This window comes from Panthera tigris, chromosome B1 (genome assembly GCF_018350195.1).
Source record: "Panthera tigris isolate Pti1 chromosome B1, P.tigris_Pti1_mat1.1, whole genome shotgun sequence".
In the NCBI taxonomy this organism is placed as follows: domain Eukaryota; kingdom Metazoa; phylum Chordata; class Mammalia; order Carnivora; family Felidae; genus Panthera; species Panthera tigris.
The window spans coordinates 157,328,641-157,344,067 of NC_056663.1; the positions used below are offsets into that span (position 1 = coordinate 157,328,641).

The 15,427-nt window shown below is 34.5% G+C and overlaps 1 long non-coding RNA gene across 1 annotated transcript in view; it reads right to left on the minus strand.

The window, feature by feature from the left end:
- Positions 1-15,427, minus strand: part of LOC122237736 — a 317,012-nt gene that overhangs the window by 84,204 nt on the left and 217,381 nt on the right. The window lies entirely within an intron of this gene.

Genomic DNA, 15,427 nt, shown 5'->3' on the forward strand with positions numbered 1-15,427 from the left:
AGAAATCCAGGTGTAGAATTGCTCAGTTGGATCATCTGCTTAACATCTCCCAAGACTAAAATCAAGATGCCCTTCTGAGAGGTGCTGAGGATGAATCCACTTCCAAGGTTATTTAAGATGTTAGTCAAATTCATGGTTCATATTATTTACATCTACAAAGCCTCTTTAGCTATGTAACATAACAGATTCACAGATTCCAGAGATTAGAGTAGAGACGTATTTTGGGGTCAATTCTGCCTATTATAGTGACTTTCAAAGAATTTGTCCATTTTATCTGAGTTGCATTGAATCAGTTTACAAAATATTGTTTATAATATTTATTATTGTTTTAGTATCCTTAAGATTGGTACTTATATACCCTTTTTATTCTTAATGTTTGTGAGGTTTTTTTATCTTGATTGATCTAGCCAGATATATACTCAAACATATTTATCTTTGTAAACAAAAAATCTTTTGGTTTTCATGATCTCTATTCTCATAATTTTCAATTTCATTATTTCTGCTCTTGTATTTAATATTTCATTTTTCTACACATTTAACTTTAATGTATTTTCTTTTTTAGTTTCTTAAAAGCAATGTCTTCAATCTTTGATTTAGTTAATAATGTTAATGGTTTCTATATCCCCACTACTTTTTTGTCTATTTATTCTAGCAATTACTGAGATAGGCTAGTTGAAATTTCTAACTATAATTGCCAATTTGTCTGTTTACTTAAGTTCTGTCGGTTTTTGCATCAAGTATTTTAATGCTGTTAATAAGTTTTGTGGAATTGTTATATAATAAGAAATACGTATTTTGGTTTTCATCACTGGCTTCTAGATAGAGCTACTGAACCTTTTGAATTTCCTAAGCGATGAGGGTGCTAGGAGCATTTTATTTGGTTTTTGACCCATCTCTGGCATAGAGCTCCTAAAACTTTTGAGATTTCCTAAACAATAGGGATGCTAGGAGTATTCTTTGTTCTAATATTTGGGCTTTGACTCCAGTTCCTATCATAGAACTTCTAATCCCTTGGAATTTTCTGGGTGGTAGGAGCATTTTTTGTTCTAATGAGGCAACTCTTGGTGAACCACTGAATAGCTTCAGAATAGGGATTGGTCACCGAAAGCGGATGCTTCATTCAGAGGGAAGAAGGGCTGAAGATTAAGTTAATAACCATGTCTATGTGAGAAAGACTCCATAAAAATCCCTAAAGTTGGGGGTTTGGAGGACTTATGGGTTAGTGAACACATCCATGTACTGAGAGGGTGACACAGCCCAACTCCACAAAGAGAGATGCTCCTGAGTTCAGGACTCTTGTGTGTGGAGGCTCATAGAGGCTGGCTGGCTAAGATTTAAATAAGCAATGTTTGCAGCCTGGGAAACAGCTGGTTGAGAAGCTGCAACGCAGTCCAGGAAAACTGATCTCCTTTGAAATGTCAAGGCTGAAGACAGCCTGACCTTGCCTGTGGATCAACATGTTTTCCCACTCTGTAAACGCTTGATCTAATGTAGTAAAACTGCCCCCATCCTATGATGTATACACTGCCCCTGTGATGTATGTCTGCACGTCATTACCTTGATTGTACTGTTCCCTGATAATCAATGAGTATGCTTTTGCTTCTGCTTTTAAAACTACACATTCCATTCCCCTGCATCCCTTGAAATGTACTGATAAGATTAGCAGTAAAAACTGGAGAAGAGCTTTGCTCGGGCCATCACCACTGGAGCGCTTGTCTCCTTCGCCCTCTCCTCTTTCTGATTCAGATGTCTGGAGTAATCTGTTAATTGGCCACCCCAGGGTTTGCTGGTCAAACCCAGCACTTTTAGACCCAGCCTTACCTATCTTTCCTTCTGGGTGTTTGTCTGTATCCTTTATCATATCCATTATTGTATAATAAACTGGTAAACATAGTGTTTCCTTGAGTTTCATGAACTATTCTTGCAAATTATTAAAGCAAGGAGGAGGCAGTGTGAACCCTGATTTATACAGCTGGTCAGTCTCAAATACAGGAGACAACCTGAGACTTCAGATTGGTGTCTGAAATGGAGGCCATCTTGTGCGACTGAAAACTTTAACTTGTAGAATCTGATGCCAACTCCAGGTAAATAGTTCCAGAATTGAGCTGAATTGCAGAACACGTGGATGTTTTCTGGAGGGTTTGGAGAATTGGTTGGTGTGGAAAATCCCACACACTTGGTGTCAGAAGTAGACCGTTCTGAGAATGTCAGGAGGAGAAATAATTTTTCCTTTCCTTTAGTGTAGAAAAGACTTTTTTCCAGGTTTGTAGACAGTTAGGGTATTATGTGTTCTTTATAGATTGTCCCCTTCACGTTATGAAGTGTTCTTTTTATCCCTATAATATTCCTTGTTCTGGAGTCTACTTTTCTGATATTAAAATAATCACTCCAATTATCTCATGCTTAGCTGTATATTTTATATATCTTTTTATATATGGTTATAATTTTCTCATTTTAAAAAACTTTTAACTTCTCTATATTTATATTTAAGTTTCTAGTAGGAAGAAATTGGTATAATCTCTTTTTATTGGACAAGATTTTAATGTACTGTGTTTCATAGAAAAAAAGCATATAATATTTTTCCTTAAAAATCAAATACTTTGCCAAAATTTTGGACCACCCAAAGATCTATTATTAATATTAAAAAAGAGAGATTCTAAAAAACTCTGCTATGATTATCAAGTATAACAAGAGCAAAATTGTGAGCTATTGAAAACAGGCATATTTGTTTAAAAGTTAACTGTATTATGAAAACCTACTGGGCTATATTATGGATGAGATGAGAGAAAATATTTTTCTATGGTTCACTCTATGTTTTGATATCTTTACTTACAAATTACAGTTACATGCATTTATTTGTGTCTTTGTTTGATGCCTGTCTCCCCACTAGAAAGTATACATCAAAAGGCAGGATATATTTTTTTTATTAATTCCTTTATCCACAGTGTCTACCACAGTGCTTTGAACATTGTAGATGGCCAATGGATAATTGTTTAATAAATGATGACTAGTATTAATCTTGCATTTACAAACCTGTTAGATAATAATAATACATAACATTAAAGAGTTTGAAGTATGTAAATGTTATGACAAAAGTAAAAGGATGGATTTTCTAGAGAAAAATAAAATGTGTCATTTGTCAAAAACTATCAACAGTCAGATGGACTGTTGTTCTGTCTTGTTAAAAGAAATAAAATGGGAGAGAAATGAATTAGTGAACTTTAAAACATATTCTCCCCAATGCTTTGGAAAAGGTGATACTTCATGGGCCCTGCCTCTTCTAGGAAGGCTTTGTCACTTCTTGTAATTTGATTATCTCAGCTCTGTGAGGCCTTAAAATATTTTATAATTTCATAGATTTTCCAGTTGTTCTTGTTAGAAAGGGACTACATTCTCTTGCCGCTTTCCATATTCTCAGCAGGAGCCCTCTTTATTTTCAGCTTTGGGTATTTTCCTTAATACACAGAAATCAAGCTTTATTTAAAACAATGATTTTTGTTAGGTTTCCATCATCCAGGTGTTCTGTATTGAAGTTTCTCCACCCTCAGAATCTCTCTAATAAAAGGTGTAGATGGAAACGAAGTCATCTTCATTTTTCAAAGCAAAGTCCATAGATATTCCCTAACATTGACTAAACAGAAAATAATTATACTATTAGAGTTATGGATTTCAGTTTCAGAAGAAATTCAAACCCCAAATAAGCAAAAGTGGTTGCTACAGGGGAGTTCATTGGAATTTTGAACTGTCTTTGACTTTTTAATTTATACTTTTCTGTAGTGCTTAACTTTTTTTTAACATTGCTTATGTATTATTGTTTTCATATATATATATGTATATACATATATACACACACATATATGTGTGTATATATGTATATACATATATATATATATATTTTTTTTTTAATCTTACCTGTAACAACTACAGTAGGTTTGTTTGCTGAGTAAAAAGGTGTTAGTTGAACAAAAGTAATTCTAGCTATTTAGGACAGGTATTCACCTGGCGTGCAGTTTACGCTAGGTCATAATCTTGCTACATATTAGATGGACAAGGGGACTAATCTGGATGGGGAAGAACTTTAAACATCAGAATGGCAAGTTATAAGTGAGGCAAAACAAGGTCTTAAGATTTACAGGAGTAAGAGACAGACTCTGAGTGTCCCAGAGTTAAAGTCTAGTTAGCAAGGACAACAAGATAGATTGGGATCAATAATGTGACATAAAGCTAACTAGGTTATTCAATGAAAAGCCAGAGAAAACTTCAAAGGAACAAGGACTTAGGACATGACGTTTTGTTATATCCGTCCCCTCCGTCTCCATATGATACTGCATAATCTCTCTGCATAATACAAGTTTTGGACACAAATATTTAACACAAATTAGGGGGAAAAATCATTCTTGCTGTCAATTGGGCATTTTAGAATACTTGGCCAATCCTAAAATACATAGTTTTTGAACATTTATGTAAAATATGCTGACAATATTCATAATCCATTTTCTTTCAAATCTATACTGAAGATAGTTACCATGAGTATGTTGTTATTGATTTAAGTTGTTAGACATACGGTATGCTGTATACTACTTTGTATTATAAGTAGTTATGCTAGGTCAATTGACCTAAAGTAATTAAGAATAATGGACCTTAGTGATGACTTCTTCCATCAGCAATTTTAAAAGATACTACAAGATTAGAGAGGTAATTACTGTTTCAGCCTTGCAAATCACTGGCAAAAATAAATCCATGACACATATCTACTTTTAACAAATCAGAAATGAGTGTAGCCCCTATATAAATACCTTTTTTGATGACCTCCACATTTAGGTGAGGGAAGGAGCTATCAATAACAACCACTGGGAACCACAGATATTGCCTGGCATTAAAATAATTATGTTAAATAATGTGTTATACAATAATTTCATTTCTAACACTTTATCATATACTAGAAATATTAATTCATAAGTGATATACACTAATTACAGAGCTCTGGCAGGGTAAACAAATGATTAAAAATCACATGTGGTATTATTGAATGAGCACTTGAGAATGTAATCTTTGTCTTCAAATAAAGTATAAGCAGTGTCTAGTTTTATAATGTGTGTGTGTTTGTAATGGTAATAAAAGCATTTTGTTTGGGACACAAGACCCCACATAAACTGATGGCAAGCTGGGGACCAAAATTTTATGATTTGCTTGAATTATTATTCTATAGTTAGTATTGATGGTTTAAATGAATCACTGAATCAAAAATGTAGGGCTGGAAGCCATCTCAAAGTCACCTTTTCCAACAGTGCAGAAGCAATCGAAACAAATGAAGTCTATCAGATAGCTATCTGTCTTGTCATTAAAAATTCCCCTTAAGAGAAATTTACTGATCTCCCTGGGTACATGGCTCTGAGGTTTGGTTGGACAGATTACCTTGAAACAAAGTCTGCTTTTTGGCTAAAAATCTTAATAATGTTAAAAATATTTAAAAACCCTCTTAGAAACCTTGTCTCTTTTACTCCTTTGTATTCAGTATAACACTGACAATGAAAATAAGAGCAGAGCACAGAGGATTTTTAGGGCAGTTAAAATACTCCGCATGATATTGTAATGATGGATATGTGTCATTACACTTTTGTCCAAACCCATAGAATATACAACACCAACAGTGAACCCTAAGGTAAACTACGGACTAAGAGTGATTATGAAAGTCAGTATAGGTTCATCAATTGTAACAAATGTACCTCTCTGGTGGAGAAGGCTTAGAAAGGGGGAGGCTGCGCGTGTGTGAAGGCAAAGGATATATGGGAAACCTCTGTACCTTTCTCTCACTTTTGCTGTGAACTTAAACCACTCTAAAAAAAATGAGGTCTTTAAAAAAAGAGACTCTTCTTTTTAAGATTGTCTTCACTTACATTTTATGCCCTCTATTCAATTCTTTCCTCCTTTGTCTCATACTATATCTCTCCCCTGTTCTCTTCCAATTACTCTTTCTCCTCTGGCTGAGTTTATAGATTGGTTTTGGTTTTTGGTTTTTTCTGGTCTCCAAAACAACTTTTCCTTAACTGAGATAACCTTTAAGAGGTATAGACCTATATATGATTTTTGAGTGAATCATACTATTATTTACTAACTTGTGCTAAAGATTACATATTACATTCAATTCCTCTCATTTTTAACATCCAATCTAATTTTAACCCTTCCTATTCAATAATTTTTCATTCATTCATTAAATAATCATTTCTGAATTCCCGTTATGTACCAAAATCCAATCATGGTTAGTAGAGTGAGGAGATAGTCACAGGGTGGGAGGTAGGAAAAACAAGCTCTGCTTTGCAAAGCATATTCCATGATTTTACTAAAATCTCTCCTTCAAAAGTCATTGATAAGAGTGTAATTGTCATATCTAGCAGCCTTGACTCACTGCACATCTGATATGTTTTTTTCTGGAATGTGTGACCTAAGTGACTCTTTCCTGACAATTTTTCCTACCTTTGTTTCCATGAAAGGTTTCCATGAACATCTCAGGAAATACAGGAAACATATTGGTCCACTCCATCAATGAGACAAAAATAAAGTAGTCGATAGCAAACTGACTTAATTCCCCTATCTACACTGCTGTTGATGTCTAGATTCTGACACAATAATGACATCAGATGTTTTCTCTGCCTCTTAACACAACCCTGTTGCTCAAACAAGCTTGCTGCTTGAATCTCAAACCATCTCCTAACTTTTGTCATTCTCTCTTCTTATGAGTCTCAAGGATACCTTGTCACAAACTATCTTTTTATAGTACATCAATGGTTGTCATATACTTGCTCAAAATCATTATAGTTTCCCAGTACCAAGAATTGGTGACTCAATATATATCATTTTTCTCTCTCTGATTCAAAATTATATATGTTTTATCTCTTCTCACACCCTTGATAAGCATAGATCATGTTTGTTTGCATGCACAAATGCATACACATACACATACACAGAAACACACAAGAACAAAAGCTCATGAAGAAAGGAACTTAATCTTGTTCACTGCTCTATGTTCAGAACATAGCACTATACAGGGCACATATCAAGTGATTAACAAATATATTTTGGATGCATGAAAACATAAATGAATGAATGAATGAATGAATGAAGTTACTATATCCTTCCCAAGATTTTGAGTAAAGTTGGTATTTCAGAAGAAACCCTTAGGATACCATTGTGCACTGTTGATGTTACTCATATGTAGGTCCAAACTAGAATCAAAGCTTTCATGTAAATCTCCCCTTTGCTGAAGAGAAAATCGGGCTCAAGATCCATCAGACAACATTTCCAATATTTTATTCAAAGGCATCGATGGGTTTTGTTTCTGAGATGTTCTCCCTCTTCTTTTCTGCCAAATTATTAGTTGCTATTCCTTTGGTATTTTAAGTTCTAACTCACATGCTATTACTATCCTGTCTCTTCAGATCAGCTGGTGGAATTTTGTTTTTGCCTGTACTATAGAGAAATGAATATCTGGCTGGAATTGCAGAAGACCCTTTTTTCCTAACTTCATCTCTTATTGGATGTGTTACTTTTTTTTTAAGTTTTTAATAGCTTATATCCTTTATCTGCAAAATCTTAGTATTTCCTTTTCTATGTAACAGTGAATGCAGGTCTTCTTGGTTGACTACATATGGGGGGGTTTGTGTGCAGGGGAGTAAAGTATGCCATGTGGTTGCCAGATTATTGTCAGAAAATATTTCTTCAAATTCTCTTCTCTCCACAAACTATGAGATTTAGTACCGAGAATGACTTGCCCAAACTAACATAAATACTATGACACTGAATGCAAACACTGATGCAAATACATTTTGCACACAGAGGTCTTTATTTTGGCCTCCACCCTGATCCCCAAGAGGTTAGCCTTTTTTGATGTTAAGGATACATCAGTGAAAAAGTATAAGCAGTGTCCTAACCATTGAAATTGTTATGTACTGTGTTCTGAGGATAGAGCAGTAAACAAGACTAAAGTCCTTGTCTTTATGTATTTAAAACAAGTTTTTCTGTTACGAAATTGGATGCTGGCATTAAAACCTTAGAAGAATCAAAGGTGACTGTAAGAAAAGTTGAACAAATTCTCTTATTGCATTTATACGCTAGAGGCTACGTTAGGAGATATATTTCCATGACTTCATATAATGTCTCACTTATATATAACAACAGAATATATTTCTTTCAAGCCTACCTTTGAAGAATAGGCTGTAGATTCAGCAACTGTTGTTGTTTTTTTTTTTTTTAATTTATTTTTTTTTATTTTTTAATATATGAAATTTACTGTCAAATTGGTTTCCATACAACACCCAGTGCTCATCCCAAAAGGTGCCCTCCTCAATACCCATCACCCACCCTGCCCTCCCTCCCACCCCCCATCAACCCTCAGTTTGTTCTCAGTTTTTAACAGTCTCTTACAGCAACTGTTTTTAAAGACATTCTGTACATCACTTTGAAAGTGCTTTTCAAACAGGAAGACAGCTTTGAACTCTTGCCTGCATGTTCAGTGTGTCAGCTCTCCTGTCTGGCTTAGATGTTTGAGCAGGTGTGTGTATATACGTGTATTTTGGTATTATAATACTAGAGTTCATGGTTGCTGACATAACTTAATGTTCTAAATCTGAAATGATACTCAAGAGTAAACAATATGTGACTGATATATATACACACACAGAATATGTATATTGCCAGTGAATGATGAAGGTAAAGTTATTTTATATTTTATCGAAGATGTTATTTTATAGAAGGTGAAGTTCTATTCTATTATTCAAAAATATTTCATTATAACTCATAAATTAACATGTATCCCACTTTGAAAAAGTAAGTGGGATGATTTACAGATACTCCTTTGCAGCTCAGATTTGCAAAGAAAACCCAAGAAGAAAGCAAAAAAGTATGAATAATGGAAACAGACAAGGGGTGAAATTGTAAAAGCAGAGAATATTCTCTCACATCTATTTTTTAATGTTAACTTGGAGGTTTAGTTTATTTATTTTTATAAACTCTGTACTTGTCCCCAAAGACTACACTTTTTACTCTAAATTTTCATGGAATGGTGGTTAACTAAGTTAAAACCTGAGAATTGATAAAGCAATTGGAAGCCCATGGCATTTGTGCTCAAAAATTTAACTGTAATAAAACTTCTATATCTGAGCAACACAAATGCTATTCACCTATGTCTACTTAATTCCTTATGCATCTTCCCAAGGGATTCCCAAGGGTTTATTACTTAAATAAACCATGGAGGTTCTATTATCTGTGTGTGTACATACATTTATATGTGTGTGTTTCTATGTATGCATATAGTTATGTAAGTATATATATGTATGTATGTATCTATGTAGATATAGGTTGTAGCATCTATATGTATGTATTTTTTCAAGAATCTGACTTGAAAATTTTTTTAATGCTTTTATTTATTTTAGAGAGAGAGAGAGAGAGAGGGCACAAGTGGCGATGGGAGCAGAGAGAGAGTGAGACACAGAATCCTAAGCAGGCTCCAGGCTCTGAGCTGTCAGCACAGAACCCGATGTGGGGCTCAAACTCGCAAGCCATGAGATCATGACCTGAGCTGAAGTCAGACGCTTATTAACCGACTGAGCCACCTAGGCACCCTTAACCTGAAAGATTTTTTTAACTGATTTTAATTTTTCTAGAAGGTTTCTTCTTATTTTATCTACTACAGTATTTCATATACATGCAGACTCAGCTCACAATTAATTTTAATTTTTTCCACTGCTAATAAATGTAAAAAAAATCTAAACACTTAATGAATAAAAGTATAATACCTACTTTTTTGCTAGGTTATTTCAACTCAAATTAGAAAGCTTGTAAGCATGTGATTGCTGCTACAGAAAAAAGCTGGTTTGAAAAAACAGTGTTCATTCCCTTTTAAAAGCCCCAGATCATCATTCCCAACAATTTCTTGAGAAGGGGAAAGCAAACCACAAGAGAGCCTTAAATACAGAGAACAAACTGAGGGTGGTTGGAGGGAAAGCTAAAATGAGTGATGGGCATTGCACTGAAAAGGGCACTTGTTGGGATGAGAACTGGGTGTTGTATCTAAGCCAATTTGACAATAAGCTATATTCATAAAAAAAAAAAAAAAAGAAGATTTCGTTGAAAGGAAGGAAGGAAGAACACCCTGAAGGCTGGGTATTAGAGAAAGGAAGGAGGAAGAGGAGAGATAAAAACTGAAATAACCATTAACCTGCCATGTATAGATAACAACATTTTGTTCTAATCCTTTTGGAAATATATTTTAATTTTCAATTTAAAATGATGTCCAAAACTTGTAATCTGCTTTTATTTTCACTTCTTTTCTCATGCAGTTTACTTTCCTCAAACATAGAAGAGTTACTGTTCATAGTATTTTACTATATATTTAAATTTTTAATATAGGTCTATTGCCAGGTATTTTGCTTATAACTCTGTTGCAATCTCTGGTTATGTACAGAGGATTTTTTTTTCTAGATTAGAATTAAAAATGTGCATCTTCTAAACTTTTGATAAGCATTTAGAAATTACTCTTTAGAAATATCATTCCTGTTGGCTTTCTCAACAACGGTACGGGAAAGTGTCCACTTTGCAAACAATTGCAAAGGTGGGGGATTTTTACAATAATAATTATTATTATCCCATAATGTAATAATAACAATTATGATTATCTGATATAATCATACACCATAATAATAATTATCATTATTACATTAGAAGAGAATCATATCTAAGTTTTGTTTTCATAGGCTTTATGGATCACTTGAATCACATTACTTGTAAAATACTGTTTGTGTTCCTTCTCAATTTTTTTTAATAATGTGTTTCAGTTTTTATAAGTTGTGGCAGTACAATTTAAACATTATGGACATTTATTATTTTTGTGGTCCATACATCATAAATATTCCTATCTGTCCTTGGCCTATACTAATAATATTTTGTTTGTTTTGTTTTCCATCTTTGGTCTTTGATGCCAGATTTGGAAAAGCCTTCTTCAACCAAGATAACTATGTACTCATAATTTCTTCATTTTTTAAAAAATTTAAACTCTTTTATATTTAGTTCTTTAATCTATCTGGAATTTTGTAATTTACGATCAACTGTGATACTCTCACTCAAAGAAGTAATTGCTCAGACCATTTATTAACTGAGTCAGCTTTTCCCTAGGATGGAGAAACTTGTTTGTACTAAATGCAGACAAACATACACACATCCACACACATGTATTTATTTCTGAGTCTTCTCATTGATTCCATGGATCTGCTTTGCTACTTTGGTACCACTGTCAGATTTAGGTTTTAATTACTGAGACTTAAAATTGGTTTGTTAAATATAGTGGTAATGGAAATTGTTTTCAATTCTGAATTATTGTTGTGGTTAGTCATGTAGATTTAATACTATTAAACTGCCTTATATTCATTACTAGAATGAAACATACTAAGTAATCATGTATTACCATTTTAATGTAGAACACAATTTGATTTACTGCTATTTTTAGGTAAGATTTTTCATCTATTAGACCTAATGTTTTAGGAATGTGCATTGGGGTACAAACATTGTAATATTCTGATATTAGGATTATTTTCACTTTATTCCAATCATGTAGTTGCTTCCCATTGCCATAGTATCATTATTTAAGCTTATATTTATAAAGTCACCCTCCACTCTGTTGAGATAGCTATTTTGGTGCAATAGTCTAAGTATACCTTACAGATCCTATATTTTGGTTCTGCTAGGTCACATCCCATGTTCAGCTATGGTTCCTCAAAGCAACCTTCACTGGGGTGGCTGGGTCTCGAGAGATTATAGTCATACTTTGGCAATGTAGAGGAAATATTTTTGTGTTTCTTCAGAGTTATCTGAATAAATTTTGCTAAAATACAGGACCCTGGGCTAAAAGCAAGTATTGGGAGGTTAATATTCACCTACATATAGAGTGGGGTGTATTATGTTAAGCAAAATAAGTCCATCAGAGAAAGACAAATATCATATGATTTCACCTATATGTAGAATTTAAGAAACAAAACAGATGAACATAGGAAAGGAAAGGAAAAATAAGATAAAAACAGAGAGGCAAGAAAACCATAAGAACTTTTAAATACAGGGAACAAACTGAGGGTTGCTGGAGGGGAAGTGAGTGGAGAGTGGGCTAAATGGGTGACAGATATTAAGGAAGGCATTCACTGGGATAAGCACTGCGTGTTATATGTAAGTGATGAATCACTAAATTCTACTCCTGAAACCAATATGACACTACATGTTAACTAACTCAAATTTAAAGAAAACCTTGGAAGAAAAAATAAATTCACATGCATAGATAGTGAGAAAACTCCAGAAAGAGTTACCTAGCTTTTGAGATATAGGTTTATATTTCAAAGGAAAATCATTCCCAGGACCCTGGAGCCATCTCTAGGTAGTAAAATCCAGAAACACTCTAGGGTATATCTGGCCTTTAGGGAAATGCACTCAATTCTATATTATTAGAGTGAGAACCTAGGATCATTTCACCCCATCTCCAAGGAGCAGAGGTTTTGTGCCTCCTTTTGGCAGAGAAAACAGGCAGCCACCTCGTTCTCCTTAATATAAGCAGAGAAAATCCATTTTACTTCCTCCTTCATCTATGGATTATTTGGCCACACATGTCACTAGATGTTTTTCATCTTGTTTACATTGTGTCATCTCAGGTCTAAAACTGGGACAGAGATGGCCAGTGAAGTTACTGTCATTTAAATAATAATAACCAATCTTTCTGATCCAGAAGACCCATATGTGTATTCTGAATACAACTAATAAAAATAAATGCTTAAAACACAATATTCGTTCTCTGTGCTTAGAAGAGCACTGGAACCTAGGCAGTGAGAACCTTTCCCAAGATTCTTCTTGTTCCTTCCTATAACCAGGCCTTTATTGAGAGAATAAAAATCAGGAATTGTGCTGAGTACAAGTGGTACAGAAATGATTTGTGATGTGATTTCTATAAATAATTTAACAAGTACTAGTGTGGGATAGTCATGCTAACAAATAAGTGCAAACAAGTTTTCCAGTACATTGTAGGAAATACTCGGAAGGAAGTAAGAGCATAAAGAGAGGTGGGAATTAAATTAGACCTATTCTTGGCAGGAATGAAAAAGCCTTTATAGAGGATGTTTCTGTGGGTAACAAATATTTACTGTTAACTTGCTCAGTGTCATACGCTGTTTTAGCCACTAGGTGTGCAAAGACAAATGTGAATGTCTGTTCTTCAGAAATTCATTGTGTACTGAAAGAGTCAAAAAAGTAACCTTTAAGTGTTATGATAGGAGTATAGAGGTGGACAGATAAAATAAATGTTTAGAAAGCAAAATTGTCAAGGCTTGGTGTCAGCTAGAATGAAGGGCATAGAGAAAAAAGGAGTTTATATCTTTTCTGGCTTAGAGGATTAGATGAATGGTGATGTCACTTCAAAGAAAAATCTAGAAGTAATTGAATCAAGGGTTAGAGCTCAGAAGAGAGGTCAGGGCTGGTGATATGGATTTTTCCAGCATCAACGTGTAGATAACGGTTTCCCAAAAATACCACATTTTCCCCTGACCCTTTTTTCCACACCCATCACAAATATCAAAGACATCGATTGTTGCTACTAATCAGGAATACGAACTATGAATCCTTCTTAGTCTGAGCTTTCCAGATAGCACTATAAAATTATTAAACTTGACAGATGAGATAAAACTAATGCCTTTTTTCCCTTTCAAGCTGAAGGAATTATTTTAATAATGATAGAGCAAATATAAATAGTTAGAATATCAAAGGAGTTAAGGCAAAATTTAAAGCATAGAAAAATTAAAGAAGTGTGGGGTAAAAAAGAAGTATAAAAGACCAAAATACATTAAAACGGGTTAAAATATATTAGAGTCATATTTTTAGAATATGAATCATTACTGGGGTGCCTGGGTGATTCAGTCGGTTGAGCACCCGACTTCGGCTTGGGTCAAGATCTCATGGTTTGTGGGTTCAAGCCCCGCACCGGGCTCTGTGCTGACAGCTCAAAGCCTGGAACCTGCTTTGGATTTTGTGTCTCCCTCTCTCTCTGCCCCTCCCCACTTGCACTCTGTCTCTCTTTCTCTCACAAATAAACTATAATTTTTTTTTTTAAGAATATGAATCTGGACCCAAAACAGACACTTAGTTCAATGGGACAGAATAGAGAGCCCAGAATGGACCCACAAATGTATGGCCAACTTATCTTTGACAAAGCAGGAAAGAATATCCAATGGAATAAAGACAGTCTCTTCAGGAAATGGTGTTGGGAAAACTGGACAGTGACATCCAGAAGAATGAACCTGGACCACTTTCTTACACCATACACAAAAGTAAACTCAAAATGGATGAAAGACCTCAATGTAAGACAGGAAGACTTCAAAATCCTAGAGAAAGCAGGCAAAAGTCTCTTTGACCTCGACCACAACAACTTCTTACTCAACACATCTCCAGAGGCAGGGAAACAAAAGCAAAAATGAATTATTGGGACCTCATCAAGATAAAAAGCTTCTGCACAGTGAAGCAAACAATCATCAAAACTAAAGGGCAACTGACAGAATGGAATAAGATATTTGCAAATGATATATCAGATAAAGGGTTTGTATCAAAAATCTATAAAGAACTTATCAAACTCAACACCCCAAAAACAAATAATTCAGTGAAAAAAATGGGTAAAATACACGAATAGACAACTTTTCCAAAGAAGACATCCAAATGGCTAACAGACACATGAAAAAATGCTCAACATCACTCATCATCAGGGAAATACAAATTAAAGCCACAATGACACCCACATCACCCAGTCAGAATGGCTAAAATTAACAACTCAGGCAACAACAGAGGTAGGCGAGGATGTGGACAAAGAGGATCTCTTTTGCATTGCTGTTGGTAATGCAAACTGGTGCAGCCACTCTGGAAAACAATATGGAGGTTTCTCAAAAAGCTAAAATCTTACCTACTCTATGACCCAGCAATTGCACTACTAGGTATTTATCCTGCAGGGATACAGGTGTGCTGTTTCGAAGAGGCACATGTACCCCAAAGTTTATAGCAGTGCTATCAACAATAGCCAATTATGGGGAGAGCCCAAATGTCCATCAACAGATGAATGGATAAAGATGTGAGGTGTGTGTGTGTGTGTGTGTGTGTGTGTGTGTGTGTGTGTGTGTATGTATGTATTACTCAGCAATCAAAAAAAATGAAATCTTGCCATTTGCAACAACATGGATGGAACTAGACAGTATTATGCTAAGTGAAATAAGTCACTCAGAGAAAGACAAATATATGACTTCACTCATATGAAGAATTTGAGATACAAAACAGATGAACATAAGGGAAGGGAAATAAAAAGAATATAAAAACAGAGCGGGGGGCAAAATACAAGAGACTCTTAAATACAGAGAACAAACTG